Genomic DNA, 16,750 nt, shown 5'->3' on the forward strand with positions numbered 1-16,750 from the left:
TAAATAAAATGCTCTCAAATCTTTAACAATGACAAAGGCATTAGCTGTTTTAATTAATTAGTATGGACAAAATAAAAACAAAGGGGAACCTTTTGTTTTCTCATTCAGTGGTTACAATAAAAGCATGCAAAAGTTAACTGGCTTTCTTTTCTAAGAAAAATTATGTTGGCCTCTTTTGTACACGTTGTTACCCATGGTTTGCATTTTGAATCCTCAACAGTAAACAACTTTTTAATTTACTTTTAATTTTTTAAAAACTTTATTGAAGTTTATTTGATTTACAATGTTGTGTTAATTTTTGCTGTACAGCAAAGTGACTCGTATATATATGTATTCTTTTGCATTATGGTTTATCATAGCTTATTGAGTATAGTTCCCTGTGCCCTACAGTAGGACCTTGTTGTTTATCCAGTAAACAACATTTAAAATGTTTAAATTTGCTTGAAATTGTATAAGAATGCCACAAGAAACTCAGTTTTATGGTTACTTCATTATAGAGTATAATAAATTCTAGCAAGATGGGACTATTTGTGGTAACTGGCATTTTACACTCTGTAAACATTTCCTTTAATCTTGTCCCTTTGCACTGAGTCTCAGCAGAATGCCTCTCTTTTGCGGCCTTGTTGGTACAGCATGACACTAAGTGACATCAGATTAGCAACTGGAGAACATTTTGTGAAACTGCGTATGGAAGTGAATTTGCCGAGTTCAAGGCTGTGTTTTTTCTGATCTCAAATCACCTGGCAACTTTAGATTCAGGCAGAAGTTGAAGTTTATTTTACAAAACATGAAAAAGCTTTTAAACCAGTGTATTTGAGGTAAATCTGTAGCAAAAGTGAGGCCACCTGCTGTTAAGAAGAGTGCTTACACATTCAGCACATTTCCATCCCCAGTAGAGGGTACTGCTGAGTAAAACGCTGTCATTATTGTTTAGATTCTATAGGTGGCAGCAGTTCCTGCAGTTTCAGAGCTTAACAATGGCTTGATTTGTGGGTCTAAGAATAAAGCTGTCATGAACTCATGGGATCTTTATACTGTAAGGGCTCTTCTTTGAAATGTGATACATGAGAAAATTACGTTTAGTTTTTAGTGTCTCTTTTAAGATTTAAGTAGCTTCTCTTTCTTTTGAGTTCCATTTTGTATTTTAAATCATGTCCCCAAACAAGCGTTCACAGCCATAATTTTATGGTGTTATATGTTATGAAATATGTCTTTAGGTAACCAGAGAGGAAGACATGATAGAAACACTTTTTCCTTCTCCTCTTTCCCCCTCAATTGCAAGAATAATCCATTGTTAATTTTTAATGCTGATGCAATCTTGGGAAGGAAATCCTAGTTGCTATATGAGCATAATTTTCTTCATGTTCAGGAGCTGAGTGATAAATGGTTTAACATTGCCATTCAACTTTCTAGGAGGCTTTGAACTAAATTGTAGCACCTATAAAAAGTGATTTTGTAGCCGTCTTTAATATATACTGCGGTTTCCTGTTAGTGAACTCAGAACTGAGGAAGTAAGCACTCTTAGAGCTATTCCTTTTGCCTCTGAGAAGAAGCAGTCATTATCAGTATGGCTGGTCATTTACACAAACACACACACACAGACACACACCCCTCCAACCATCCAAAATAAACTCCACATTAGGTATAAAGATTGTTTATAATATAGATTATATATAAATTGTTTATAATAAAGATTGTTTATAAAGATTGGCCATTTAATTTTAATGGTCAAAGTGATTATTTAAAAAAATTTTCCCTGCCAATTATTTTATTTAATACAGAGAGTTGCAAAATCCTAAATGAAACTAATTTTTTGGTTCAGGTTAAAATAATTAAGCTTACCTCTGAAATGTTTACTCAGAAATTTAGCAAGCTTTGTCTTATTGCTCAAATAAATTATCCAGATACTTTAAAATGATAATTTATTCAAATTAAGATAAAAATCTGGGACTCCTTTTAAATTTAGGAAAGACTAGGTTCTTTTTATTTATCATTTGAGATAACAGTAGTAAATTAACTTCAATATATGAGAATCTAATATATTTTGAAGGGAAGAGGTTAAACTGATTTTTTCTTTTGGAGCTAACTTTTTTTTAAATAGATCTTTATTGGAGTATAATTGCTTCACAATACCATGTTAGTTTTATGTTCTACAACAAAGTGAATCAGCCATATGCATACATATGTCCCCATATCCCCTCCCTCTTGAGCCTCCCTCCCATCCTCCCTATCCCACCCCTCTAGGTCATCTCAAAGCACCGAGCCAATCTCCCTGTGCTATGCTGCTGCTTCCCACTAGCTAACTATTTTACATTCGGTAGTGTATATATGTCGATGGTACTCTCACTTGGCCCCAGCTTCCCCCTCCCACCCCGTGTCCTCAAGTCCACTCTCTACTGACTTGTTTTTATTAAATGCCTTATAAACTCTATTGAATCTTAGTTTTTGGAATTAATCTACTTCTATGAAGTGCATACATTATTGACTCTGAAGTTAAAACATACATATTTTATGCACTGTATGTATCATGTAGATATGTGTGTATGTATTATAGATAAAGGAAATGTAGCTTTATGAAGTATGGAACATTTGGATCATACAAGTTAAGAGATATATGCCTATATCTATCATCCATATATCAAAACATTTATTCACCTGTACGTTCAGAATGGAGTTTTTCATAAAGAATGATGAGTGTTACATATATCTTCATATCACATTTGATGGGTGTGAAAGGAAACAGAATTATAAAAGCAAAAAAGTTTGCTAGGAACCTTCCATGCTCTTAATATGTGTATTGTGTGTGTATTGTCTGCTACCTAACAAACCCATGTTTTTAAAGCAGCTACTAGGAACAAGAATACAAGTCCAATTATTATTATTATTACTATTTTTTTTTTTTTGTGGCTGTGTTGGGTCTTCGTTGCTGCGCGTGGGCTTTCTCTAGTTGCGGAGAATGGGGGCTACTCTTTGTTGCAGTGCGAGGGCTTCTCATTGCGGTGGCTTCTCTTGTTGTGGAGCACAGGCTGTAGGCACGTGGGCCTCAGTAGTTGTGGCTCGCGGGCTCAGTAGTTGTGGCTCGTGGGCTCTAGAGCGCAGGCTCAGTAGTTGTGGCACACGGGCTTAGTTGCTCTGCAGCATGTGGGGTCTTCGTGCAGGGATCAAATCCGGGTCCCCTGCATTGGCAGGCGGACTCTTAACCACTGCGCCACCAGCAAAGTCCCTCAGTTTATTTTTGAATATACTTAATTTATATGTGCATATGAAATCTATTTTTGATGGCATAATGAAAATTTAATTATTTGTAAATATATTTCTTTTGTCCTTGCTGGTATTTTTGGCATATATAAAATAGCTAAAAGCATAGCCAACATCCGTCACTTAAGGCAAGGCTCTTACGGTTATCTGGGAGCATTGTGTTCTCTAAAAATATTTCAGCCAGATACACACCAAGATATTACAAAGTGAGTTCCATTTTTTTTTGCAGTTCTCTTTTAGAAACTTATGTTAAAGTTACTTCCATTTTCTTAGTTTCTTATGTAATTGTGAACGTAAGGGTGATCACTTAGCTCTAGTTTGTTAATTTTATGAAGTATTTTAATAAAATGATTTATGTCCTTCAAGGAATTTATCATGCTTTTTAACAATATATTCTCTAAAATTAAAGTTGATTTTACTTTTTGTAAGTAAAATTACTTTGTTGAATGAAAAAGCTTTTGATGAGTGAGATATTATGATTGCTTGGAGTTGTTTTCAGCAATTGAAATGTATGTAGGCTTAAAAAATAAAGTAAAAATATTTTAGGCGTCATAACTATGGAAAAAGAAAATGAGATATTTGGTTAAGCTTGAATGGTTTAGACTCATTTAAACCCAAGTATTAGTATTTCTTTTCAATTCCTTATAATTAAAAGTTCTGCTGATCTATTTTAAAATGATTTTGTACTTTATTTCCTCATATTCAGTAATAGCAAACTTTAATATTAGTAAAATATTACCTAAAAGATGTTCACAGAAACTGTTTACATGTTTGAAAGGACAGGGTAAGTTTAACTCACATATTCTGAGGGGAATTTTAGGGCTTAGAGAATAGTATGACTAACTGATAGGGAAAGACTTTCAAGAGATGGCGCATATAGGTGTGAATTGGAGAAAGCAGCTGATACAATAAACCCTAGATTCTGTGTAATGGGTGGTGAATGGAATTTCTCATTAATTGAATTTTTCGTTTAACCCATTGTTTATACATGCACACTGTACATGTGATCAGTTTTGTAAGCTTTAGAATATAATAAGAGAAACTTAACTTTAAACACATACTAAAAATTGTTTCTTCTTATAAAAAGTATTCAGGAGGTCCAATTGGAATCTTTAGCGTGAATGATTACCATTATGATCATCTATTGCTATTTTAGAATCCTGTTTATGGGGACTTTAAAAGAATTTGATAATGATTGAGCTTTATGGTTGCTTGGGTTCCAGATAAATGAAAGTTTTAAAATACTTTAATCTGTAAATATAAGTAAGGATATTTATTATTTACAAATGTTTAGCTAAAATATTATTATATAAACATAGTTCCTTTCTGAGTAGTATAGTTTTTTTGTTTTGTTTTGTTTTTTTGTGGTACGTGGGCCTCTCACTGTTGTGGCCTCTCCCGTTGCGGAGCACAGGCTCCGGACGCACAGGCTCAGCGGCCATGGCTCACGGGCCCAGCCGCCCCGTGGCATGTGGGATCCTCCCAGACCGGGACACGAACCCGTGTCCCCTGCATCGGCAAGCAGACTCTCAACCACTGCACCACCAGGGAAGCCTAAGGTTTAGTATTTTTAAGGTGTAGATATCCAACAGTCCCTGTCCTGAAATCCATTGTAGCCTAATGGACTGTACCAGTCTTAAAGTCATCACCCAATGAATGTCGTATATGAAATAGACAATACAATTTCTCTTCTATGTGTAGAAAGTCTGTATAGGAGTAGTTATAAATACTTGATGGCACAGCGCAAACTTGGGATCCTAAATTTCTTAACTTTTAATCATATACCATTGTGCTTCTAAAATCTGCTTGTTAAGTTGGGTGTTGAGAATTCAGAGCCACAAGAACATGTGAAAGTATTTATGTAGCTGAAATTCTAAGGGAAAATAATGCTGTTACAGTTCTCATAAAAATATAAAACAAAAATTATATGAGAAGTCTTTCATTTTAAAAACTGATATTCAAGTAAATTTGGGTTTAACCAAAAGAAGAGTAACCCTGGAAAACCCTTTGCATTCTAAAATTCTAACAATTTTGTGATTCTCCTTAATTTTATTTTTTTATTTAAAAAAATTTAATATAATTTTTTTTTTTTTCCTTTCGGTACGTGGGCCTCTCACTGCTGTGGCCTCTCCCGTTGCAGAGCACAGGCTCCCGACGCGCAGGCTCAGCGGCCATGGCTCACGGGCCCAGCCACTCCGCGGCATGTGGGATCCTCCCGGGCCGGGGCATGAACCTGCGTCCCCTGCATCGGCAGGCGGACTCACAACCACTGTGCCACCAGGGAAGCCCAAAAAATTTTAATATAATTTTTAAAGTTTACTTTCCATTTATAGTCACTACAGAATATTGGCTATATTTCCCATGTTGTACAATACATCCTTGAGCCTGTCTTACACCCAGTAATTTCTACATCCCACTCCCCCACCCCTATACTGCTCCTTCATAACCATAGTTTGTTCTGTATATCTATGAGTCTGCTTCTTTTTTGTTATATTCACTAGTTTGTTGTATTTTTTAGATTCCACATATAAGTGATATCATACAGTGTTTGTCTTTCTCTGTCTGACTTATTTCACTTAGCATAATGCCCTCTAAATCCATTCATGTTGCTGCAAATGCCAAAAATTTGTTCTTTTTTATGGCTGAGTAGTATTCCTGTGTGTGTGTGTGTGTGTGTGTGTGTGTGTGTAAAACATCTTCTTTTTCCATTTCTCTGTTGATGGATACTTAGGTTGCTTCCATATCTTGGCAGTAGTAAATAATGCTGCTGCAAACATTGGGGGCCACGTATTTTTCTGAATTCAAGGTTTTTTTATTCCCTTTAATTTTATTTTTTTTTATTATTATTTTTTTTTTCTTTTTGCGGTATGTGGGCCTCTCACTGTTGTGGCCTCTCCCGCTGCGGAGCACAGGCTCCAGACGCGCAGGCCCAGCGGCCATGGCTCACGGGCCCAGCCGCTCCGCGGCATATGGGATCCTCCCAGACCGGGGCACGAACCCGTATCCCCTGCATCGGCAGGCGGACTCTCAACCACTGCGCCACCAGGGAGGCCCTATTCCCTTTAATTTTAAAGGGCAGTGTAAATGGAACATCTGAATATCCTCTGAGATTTTAGGAGTATATGATGCTGGCAATTATCATAAAATATATTTTAGAGAAATCTGAAAAATTGCCTCCTTAAAAAATGTTTCCATGCAAAATCTCTAGGGTTCTGAAGCAAATTTCTAAGAATCAGGGGATTGCTTCTCAAGCAGTGCTATGAACCTTCAGTCTGAAACACCTCATACTGCTACCCCATGTGTTCTTTGCAGAAATTAGTGCTCCTTATTACACAAAGTCCTAATGGTGAGAAACACATTCCAAAGTGACCTGAGGTTACTGGGCGGGAGATAGATGAGGTAGCATTAGAAGAAATTGACAAATGATTCTAATATTTATATGCAAATGCAAAGGACCAATAGTAGTCAAGGTAATCTTGAAGAAAAAGAAGAAATTTAGAAGATTCAAACTATTGGATATCAAGGCTTATTATAATGCTACAGCAATTAAGAAAGTGTAGTATTGGTGTAAGGATTGATAAGCATCTGATGGAATATTATAGAGTCCAAAAATAGACCCATGCATATATGGAAACATAATATGGGATAGGTGGCACTGCAGAAAAATGGAGATGGACAGTATTTTCAATAAAACATTCTGAACCAACAGGATAACTTTATAGAAGAAAATAAATCACGATCCCTTACCTCACATCATATACAAATATCAATTCTAAGTCGATTATAGATCTAAATGTGAAGCATAAGACAGTAATGTTCTAACAAAAATATGTAAGAATATCTTTATGTCTCTGAGGTAGACAAAGCTTTCTCGAACCGAATTTAAAAACATTGCCATATAGGAAAAGATTGATAGATTGGTTTATATTATAACTAGGAACTTCTGTTACTGAAAGACACTGTTCAGAAAGGGAAAAGGCAAGTTACAGAACAGACGATATTTGCAATGCATATAATTTATGATTATATGCATTGACCTGTTTCCAGAATATATGATAGATTCTTACAAGCCAGTGGAAAAAGAAAGAATCTAGTTTCACAAATGCAAAAGGCATCATCAGGGACTTCACAAACAGGATATCCAAATGGCTGATAAACATAGAAAAAGATACTAAACCAAAATAGTCACCAGGGAAATGCAATTTAAAACCATAATGAAATAGTGATCCATCCCCAAGAGAATGACTAAAATTTTAAAAACTGACAAAACCAAGTATTGATAAAGATGTGGAGCACTAAAACTCATATGGTAGTGGTAAAACCATTTGGAAAACTGTTCAACAGTATCTGCTAAAGCTGAACATATATGTCCTGCTACCTGGCAATTTCACTCTTAAGTATAGTAGACGCTACAGAAATGTGTGTAAATGTGCACCAAAAGGCATATACAAGAATGTTCACAGTATTATTCATATAGCTAAACACTGGAAAAATGCAAATGCCCATCAACATTAGAATAAATAGGGTAAAGAACTTATTTGTAGAATGGAATACAATAAAAGCAAAGAAAATGAATCAGCTACTTTTACACACATCTGGATGATCTCATAAACATAATGTTGAGCAAAAGACACCAACTCAAAATAATACTTACTATAAGATTCCATTTATATAAAGTTTAAAGGATGGCAAAATTATAGTGTTAGAGATCAAGATAATGGTTACATCTGGGGAGGAGAGAAATGGCACCAGGCATGCTTCAAGGGTGCTGGTCATATTCCATTTCCTAAAGTGGGTGTTGGTTATATGGGTGTGTTCACTTTGAGATAAATCTTTCAGTGATGATTGTATTATTTCTCTGTTTTTCTGTTATGTAGGTTGTACTTCAACAAACAAATGTAAAAAAAAAAAAAAAAAAAGAGAGAGAGAGAGGTGACAGGAGGTTTTTTTTCAAGCTTTTCAAATAGAGAGCAAGGGGAAAACTGGCCAGAAAGTGGATAAGGACCTCTGGAGGCTCTTTTTCTGATTTGGGGGAGGTGGTCTACAGAGGAGATCAATCAATATTGTTCACTCAGCCAGAAACTCATAACTTGTACTGATGTTGTTCATAGAATGTCATAGTGCTGCAAGGTTCTGTGGGCTGTGGTTCTTTACCTTCATGGGATAGTGTTTATAGACCTGAGTGTTGTCACGGCCAGGAGCTTTAGTCATAGAACTTACAGCCACTGAGCTTTAAGCACATGTTGCTCAGCACAGATACCACTTCCCCTGAAAGGCTTTCCAGACCTATGAGTTTGGACCAGGTGTTCTTCTGCTCCCACAGTATGAATCCTTGGCATAGGTACTCCCACCCACTCCAGACACTGTAAGCTTCTTGAGGGAGTAACTCAATTGTCTTGTTTACAGTTCAAATCCCAGTGCTAGCCTAGCATGGTGCCTGGTACTCAATAAAACAATTACATGAATGTATGTAAGTCAGATGTTCATAACATGAGAAGTGCCTGTGTTTAACCATTTTATAGATAGATTTTATCATTTTAAAATATATAATTCTTGATAGCACTTAAAGTTAGGATGAAGAATTTAGGACCCTTTTTTAGGCACTTGCCTTTTGTTGTTGTTGTAGTTAAGTTTTACAGTAAATTAGAAACTAGAAAGGCCTGATTCTCCTGATTCTAAAACATAGCACTACTACTTTTTCTCAAAGTAGTAGTGTCCTCTTCTTGAAAGTCTCTGGTTACCCTATAATACGTGAAATAATTTCTTTTTCCTGATAACATAGAGTTTAGTTTTATTTTCAGATTGCTCTTGAATCATTTAAAACCAGAAAAGAACTTTATAACAAAGTTATTATAGATAATAGTGTCTCAAAGGTTTTGAATTTTTGGTATTTCCTTTATTATACAAAGTTGAAATATGAACTGTAGTCATAATTAAAATCAAATAAAGAAGCCAGGCTTGAATTTCATATTTTTACCTTTGGTATGCATTCTGTCAAATTAACTCTCTTTTTAAAAAGTGAGATTTTGACATTGGAGTCCTAAGAACAGGGGTCTGTGTCATACCACAAATATAAACTGTTTAATTTAAAGATAATGCCAAAACCAGATAACTAGAGTGAAGACAAATGAAATCTTTCCTTTTGTATTGGTTGTTGTGTGAAGGCAATCAAGAGATATGTGAAATGGATGTAGGTCCTCAAATTTCATCATTTTATGCATTCACATAGATAAATAGAAGACCATGAGGCCCTTTAATTTAGAAATTCCCACAGTTCTCAATATGGTGGCTCTCCAGTGGATTCAGCTGTCACCTTTTCTAGAGGCTTTGACATCACCTCTTCCTCAATGAAGTAATCCTGCGTTAGCAGATAGATTTTCATATTCATGGCCTACGGGCCAGATTCCAAATGCTCTTTGGTATTTTCTTTATATCATGGAACACTTGGATTTTAGGTAGTTTCTGCCTCATATTTACAGTAGCTTTGTAAAGCTTTCTGTAATATGTAAGAAAGCCTAAAATTGAGGGTTTTCGTATATAATTATGTGAAAAATATTTTAGATGTATGGAAGAATGTCATGGAATATATGTCTCCTACCAGCATTAATAGCATTAGATCTCCAAAAAACACTCTTTTTTTCATATGTATCAGCTGCCTATCTTTAGGGGTATGAAATGTGTAAATTTTCCAGTAGCATATAATTCAGTAATATTTGTATTATTTTAATAACTTATTTGTAAAGTGATGTTCAGTTGTGTTACTATGAAATACAGAATCCTCTCCAGGACATTTTTTAAGTTCAAGTATATGTATTACAAACTAGAAAAGCCTTAGTTTTATGAGGTCCATTCAAAATACTTATTATATCTCTATTGTTAATTTTTCTAAATTTGAGCTGATTTCACTAGGCAATGTTTTCTTTTTTTGTTGTGCTATTTAATTTTGGGACTTTTTATTCTTCCTCTAGTCTAGTGGTTTCCAGATCTATTCGTCCATGGAATACTTTTTATATTATAATGTCATGACAGAACTCCAAAATGGATTCATGAAATATACAGTGAATTGTAAGACTTGGATTAACATTGACAGAAAAATAAACAAAAACTTTACAAAAGAATTGCTGTGGGAAGTACCAGTTGTGATTCTTATGCTTTGATAACAGAATGGAAGAAATATTGGTAACATATTAGAAAAGTTGGATTATTGTATAGAGAACAAGAAAAATTCAATTTAAAATGAAGTTTAAAAGGGGTCTCAATGAGAAGGATTTTTTAATGTCTTACCATATATCCACTTAGTATAAGGACAGTGTATCATAATTAGACCTGCATACCAGGTGTGACATCCAGTTTATGTTATTATATTTTATTTTTAATGCAGAGAAATTAAGAATCCTTTTTCACACACGTGTTGTATAGAAAGGAAAAACATACAGATTATTTTGCAATTTCCAACAGTTCACTTCTCATTTTTCTAGCAACTAAAAGCTCTATTTTCATTTTGAAGTGTTTTGGATTTTGAGTACATGAGTATTATAACTCATGTTCTGAAGCAGTATTTTACTAAATGAGCAGTATTTTAGTTTTATTTCTCCCCATTCCAGCCTAATAATTCAATAAAATCTAGATTCAGCTTTACTATCTCCTTTGTAAAATGCTTAAAAGTAAACAAACAGGAGGAATGAAAGGAAGAGAAGAAAATAGTATGAGGTCACTTAAGAATGATAAGTAAATGCAGAGTATGCAAGGGATTGTGACAAGATCTTAGCTACTTCCACTTTTTGAGGTTTCCAGCAAGGCATGCCGAGGACTGGAGTGGCTGGCAGGGGAAGTCCAGTTTCGGACTATAACGGGTATTAGAGAATTTAAAAAAATATTAAAATTGAAAGTTGATCTGCTTTTTTTTTGCGGCGAGCGGGGGCTACTCTTCGTTGCGGTGCACGGGCTTCTCCTTGTGGTGGTTTCTCTTGTTGCGGAGCACAGGCTCTAGGCGCGCGGGCTTCAGTAGTTGTGGTTCACGGGCTCTAGAGCACAGGCTCAGTAGCTGGGGCACATGGGCTTAGTTGCTCTGCGGCATGTGGGATCTTCCTGGATCAGGGCTCGAACCCGTGTCCCCTGCATTGGCAGGCGGATTCTTAACCGCTGCGCCACCAGGGAAGTCCTGATCTGCTTTTAATTATCACCATGTGGCAGCATTTTTTTTTTAATGGCAGGGTTAAAAATATTTCTCCCTACTGGGGTAGAACACGCCTACCATGCCCTACCCCTTAGTACACCATTGGTTTCCACTGTATTTGAAAAGTGAAGAAAATGCCAAAACAAAGTTTCAAAAACTAGAATATTTTAAATATCTTAATTTAATAAACGAATTCTTCTAGTACAAAAATTAATTTAATTGAGCTATTCATGGGGTGATTACATAATTTATAAAAATATTAATTCTCAGTGCACTGTAATGAATGGCTTGTCTTTCAACCTGGTCAGTGTATCTCTTGGGACTCTACACATGACCTCTTTTTGATGTTCTTTGTGATTGTGAATCCTGGACCATACACTTTTCTTGCTGCTGTTCTTTACTTATTGTACCCATCTGGTAACTAATTGCCTTAAAAGTACCTTGAGAAGGACTTCCCTGGGGGTGCAGTGGTTAAGAATCAGCCTGCCAGGCAGGGGACATGGGTTCAAGCCCTGGTCCGGGAAGACCCCCACATGCCGCGGAGCAACTAAGCCCGTGTACCACACCTACTGAGCCTGTGCTCTAGAGCCCGCGAGTCACAACTCCTGAGTCCATGTGCCACAATTACTGAAGCCCGCGCACCTAGAGCCCATGCCCCGCAACAATGAGAAGCCCCCCACCGCAATGAAGAGTAGCCCCTGCTGGCTGCAACTAGAGAAAGCCCGCGCACAGCAACAAAGAGCCAATGCACCCAAGAATAAATAAATAAATAATTTTAAAAAAAGTACCATAAGAATAAACATTATTTGAAACTATCAACAAATTTATATAAAATCTTGGGGAGCATGAAATTCAGAAAATGTTTTCCTTCTTTCTTTTTGAAATAAACTAAATAGCCAGATTTAGTTCTACTAACATTATTGATTCATCTTCTCCCCCCAGCTTTATTTAGATATAATTGACATATAATTGGTTCACCTTAAATCTAGATTCCAGCTGACCAACTTTTTGAAATATGAGACACTAGCTAGTAGTTTGAATACTACAGATGTGAGACTGTTATCATCTAGATCTTAATTATGATTTTATTGTCCATTGGACTTTGAAGGACAGAGGAAAAAAGGCAGGTATTAAACATAAACCTTAGAGAGACTATGTGAAGATTAATGAAATTATGTCTCTTATAAAGCATTCAAGTTCTCATTTGTCTACAGAATGCTGGCATGTGAGAATAAAGAAGAATATTCACTAATATTTTCTAACATTTATTTGAAATGTTAACAGAAGCAGGTCATATTTGCAATTGAAGCTTAGTCAATGGTTAAGAGTTTATTTCCTCTTAAATTTGTCATCACCTTCCATTAACTTATTTTTTTATGTCAATGCTTCTATCCAACATGGACAATATTAAATTGTAAAGTTTCTAAAGTGTTCTAAGTTTCTCAATTCTTATTTCTAGACAAGAATAAAAATGTAAAAAATATTTCAGACGTTAAAAAAAACAACTGATCATGGTAAGAGATGTAATTAAGGTGTTTTGCACCTGGTAGTATATTTGGCCAACATAAATGAGGGCAAAAGCAGAGATGAACTATTGTGATGACATCTCTTGACACATCTTCTTTGGATCCAACACCATTAATGGTGTTTGTTTGTAGGTTGGCTCTTCTTTACCACTTGGTCTGTCTTTGGTGCTGATCAGTGATGATAATGCAATTCATGACAAAATACTTTTTATTTAATATTTTCCCAGGGCCCCAAATGGGATACAATTCTTTAAAGAATATATAAAATAAAGGTTTTTCCTTAAGGCATTTGTACCTACTTTAAGGATTTGTAACAGAACATGCTTCTTTGATTGTATTTATTAGGGCTAAGTAATCTGACCTTTGGGGGACATACTGTATCTTATTTTTTGCTATATTGAACAATGGTCAACAGGAAAAAATTACTTTGGATCCTAAATAAGTTATAGAAAAGGACTTTAGAAGAAAGTCATCTACGCCAGGAATCTTAGGCTTAAGAAACATACCCTTGGATATACTGTGTATTTGAAAACCAAGTAACAAAACTTCTTTTTGCTTTTAAGTTTTAGTTCTGAACATCTTCTGCTCTTCCAATCCTGTTTGAAAACTTGTACCTTCTCTGTCTTTTCCATCTAAACAACTCAAGAGTATGTTCTCTTATGTTTATTTATTTTGCAAAGCATTAATCAAACTGTTGATGGTAAAAATAATTTCTTTGATAATAATGATTTTTGCTTTTTGTTGTTCTTCTTGATGAAATTTTTCCTGGGGCAAGTTGATGAGGACGTTTTGACCATCTGATTTTTACCTGCTGCCATTGACTTTTCCTTTTTGAAGGGAGACTAAGCATTTGACAGCTCTTTCTTTGGTAATTCACAGAAGAAAAAGCCTTCAGGAAAAAATATTTGTACTTGATTTTTAAGGGGTAACTAAATTTCTTTGTTGTTTATTTTTTGGAATTGTGTTAAAGAAAATTGTGAAATTGTAATAACTAAGTGCATATGTTTGGAGGTTTTTACTTTGTTTATTTCCTTCATCAAAAAAACAAAACAAAACAAAAAACCCCCAAACAAACCAGTAACTGTTAACCCTAATTTATTTTTACTCTTCAAGTGACATTACTTTTAACTGGCTACATTTGGATAATAAAAGCCATGGATTTCAAATCACTTAGTAATTTGGTTTCATTTTTAACACAAATAACACCTTTTCATCCATTTTTATATAAACTTCAAACAACATATGTTTTAACTTACTGCCAAATAAGAAGAAATGTGTTACATTAAAGTGCATGTTGTTTGCTTGTGCATTTGGAACTACCATTCATTTTATAGCAATTTTCAGTTATTTTTCTGTCACTTTGTATTCCTATTCAAAGAGACATACAGAAACCCTCACTCAAAACAACTCCCTTAGGGTTTACTCCTGGATGTCAGTAGACATGAATGGGAGGTACAGTATGCAACAAGCTTAGGTCATGGAAATGTCAACTCTTGGTGACTTGCATTTATTATTATTCTTTGAATTGTGTCCTCTTGAAATTCTGTGAAGGGTATTTAAATATATTTCTTTTATGTTTAGGTGGGTAAGACAGAGATACACCTCACTTTTTTTCCCCCTTCCCTCCGTTGATATAAAAATTGAGATACTCTCATTTTCTATGACTTGGTCCAAATTTTAAAAATGTGTGTGGCCAAGAGATAACACATACAGAACGTGAAATGTTAATAACATAAAAAAACTAGGACATAAAACTGGAAACTTTTTCAATGTTAAGATGCCGTTTAAAGTGTTAGATTGTTTTTAATCTAATGAAGTGAATCAGATATTAGAGAAATTCAGAGCAAAATAAATTTTAGTGCATTCTTTCTGTTACTTTTGGGGACTAGAGGCAGTTCTTTTGGTGGAGAATTCAGGGGAGTCAAGGGATTAGCAGACATAGGTACTAATACCTATGTTACCTCTAATGAGCTTTGTGACCTTGGGCAAGCAATTTTATTTTCTGAGCCACAGGGACTCAGGTCCTCTCTAACTGTAAAAGTCTTAAGTTCTAATATGACAGCCAAGGCAGTGCAGGATTACTGCAGGATGGTGTGATGATCTCTGGGTGCTGGGAGGGATGAGGTGCATAAGTACTGACTCAAATTTAGTCTCTTTGGGTAGCATAAAATTATCTGGGGAAAGGGGGTTATTAAAAACAGTTGATAATATGTATGTTCCGTCCTTTTTCTTTTACATCCCTTAAAAATGGCAACAAATTCAATTTAGTAGCCATCAACAAAAGGTGGGTTAATATTTTTCTCAGACAAAGGAAAACCAGCACAGCTGTTAATATTGGTAGGTGTACGCACACACATATATATATACACTGAGAGAGAGAGAGCAGTTTCTGTATTTTCCTACAATTTGAAAAGTTTGTTAGAGTGATCTGAATTTTTTCTAGGGTTCTGCAGCAGATTCTGTGGGAAGCTCTCTGTCTGGAAAGGGTGTGAAGTGTTTTGTTACCTGAGTGGGCAGGTTGCCAGTTTACTCTTCATACTGTGTACTTGTGTGTCTGCTATATTTAACATGATTAAGGAGCATCACAGGATAAGATGTGGAGGAATAATAGAAAACGGCTCTTCTGGAGCTTCACTGTTGTTCTAAGACAATAGTGCACTGGGAGATTAGAAAGGATCACTTCTTGCAAAAAAAATAGAGATATCTTTAAAGTCCTTTTTCTTTAGCACTTTAAATTGTATCGAGAATTTTTTTTGAAGAATATGAATTAGAATTACCTAAAACATATTAATTAGGATAGGAGAGAGAGGCTCCTTTATGGCAAATAAGGATTAGATAAAATTTTTAATTAGTAAATTAGAAAAATTGAAAACATCCTCAGGAAACTTGCTCTGACCTCTCTCATCTCCTGCCCCTGCTAGGTTAGGTGTCCCTCTGTGAAGTGCTTGTGAGCAATACTCTGTGTCTCCCTCTCTGTGTGAGACACACACTCATCATCACTGGTTGGAGAGCTCCTTGAAGGCAGAGACTACGCCCTGTTTGGCTTAGTTTCACCTATGTCACACAGTGGTTGCTCAGGAAATATCTCTTGAATGATGTCAGGTGTAGTGAGATGATAGATAGACGCTAATTATGTCCATGTGCATGTAAAATCAAAGTGGGAAATATGTTTAGGTTTGAAATCCTCTCACTACCCTTCATTAAGAAACAAATGCTTCTGTAGCCTTCCATAAGAGTTGATATTTATTATTACTGAGGGCTGACTCTGAAGAGTACATATTTGCAAAATATTTAAATGAAAAATTTTCATTACAGTTTGATAATATGTAAAAAAGTTGGTCAAAACATATTGTCAAAAAAGTTGTCACTGGGGCTTCCCTGGTGGCGCAGTGGTTGAGAGTCCACCTGCCGATGCAGGGGACACGGGTTCGTGCCCCGGTCCGGGAAGATCCCACATGCCGCGGAGCGGCTAGGCCCGTGAGCCACGGCCGCTGAGCCTGCGTGTCTGGAGCCTGTTACAGCAGTGAGAGGCCCGCGTACCACAAAAAAAAAAAAAAAAAAAAAAAGTTGTCACTGGATTCTGGTAACTTGACGGTTTTGGGGTTTTTAAAAACCTTTGTGGTGTTCATTTTGACCCTCTCTTTTATTCATGGCCAAGGATACGAGTCTTAAGCAATTCTTACTCGCTACGAGTTGTTGGCCGGCAAATGTGAGCAAGACAGATTTGGACCCAGGCTGAAATATCTGGTCAGGCCCCATTCTTTGGCCGCTGTCACAGTGTAGTTCAAGC

At 35.8% G+C, this 16,750-nt stretch overlaps 1 protein-coding gene across 1 annotated transcript in view; it reads left to right on the forward strand.

The window, feature by feature from the left end:
• Positions 1 to 16,750, forward strand: part of CAMKMT (calmodulin-lysine N-methyltransferase) — a 389,154-nt gene that overhangs the window by 128,012 nt on the left and 244,392 nt on the right. The window lies entirely within an intron of this gene.

The sequence above is a fragment of the Mesoplodon densirostris genome, chromosome 14 (assembly GCF_025265405.1).
Source record: "Mesoplodon densirostris isolate mMesDen1 chromosome 14, mMesDen1 primary haplotype, whole genome shotgun sequence".
Taxonomy (NCBI): Eukaryota; Metazoa; Chordata; class Mammalia; order Artiodactyla; family Ziphiidae; genus Mesoplodon; species Mesoplodon densirostris.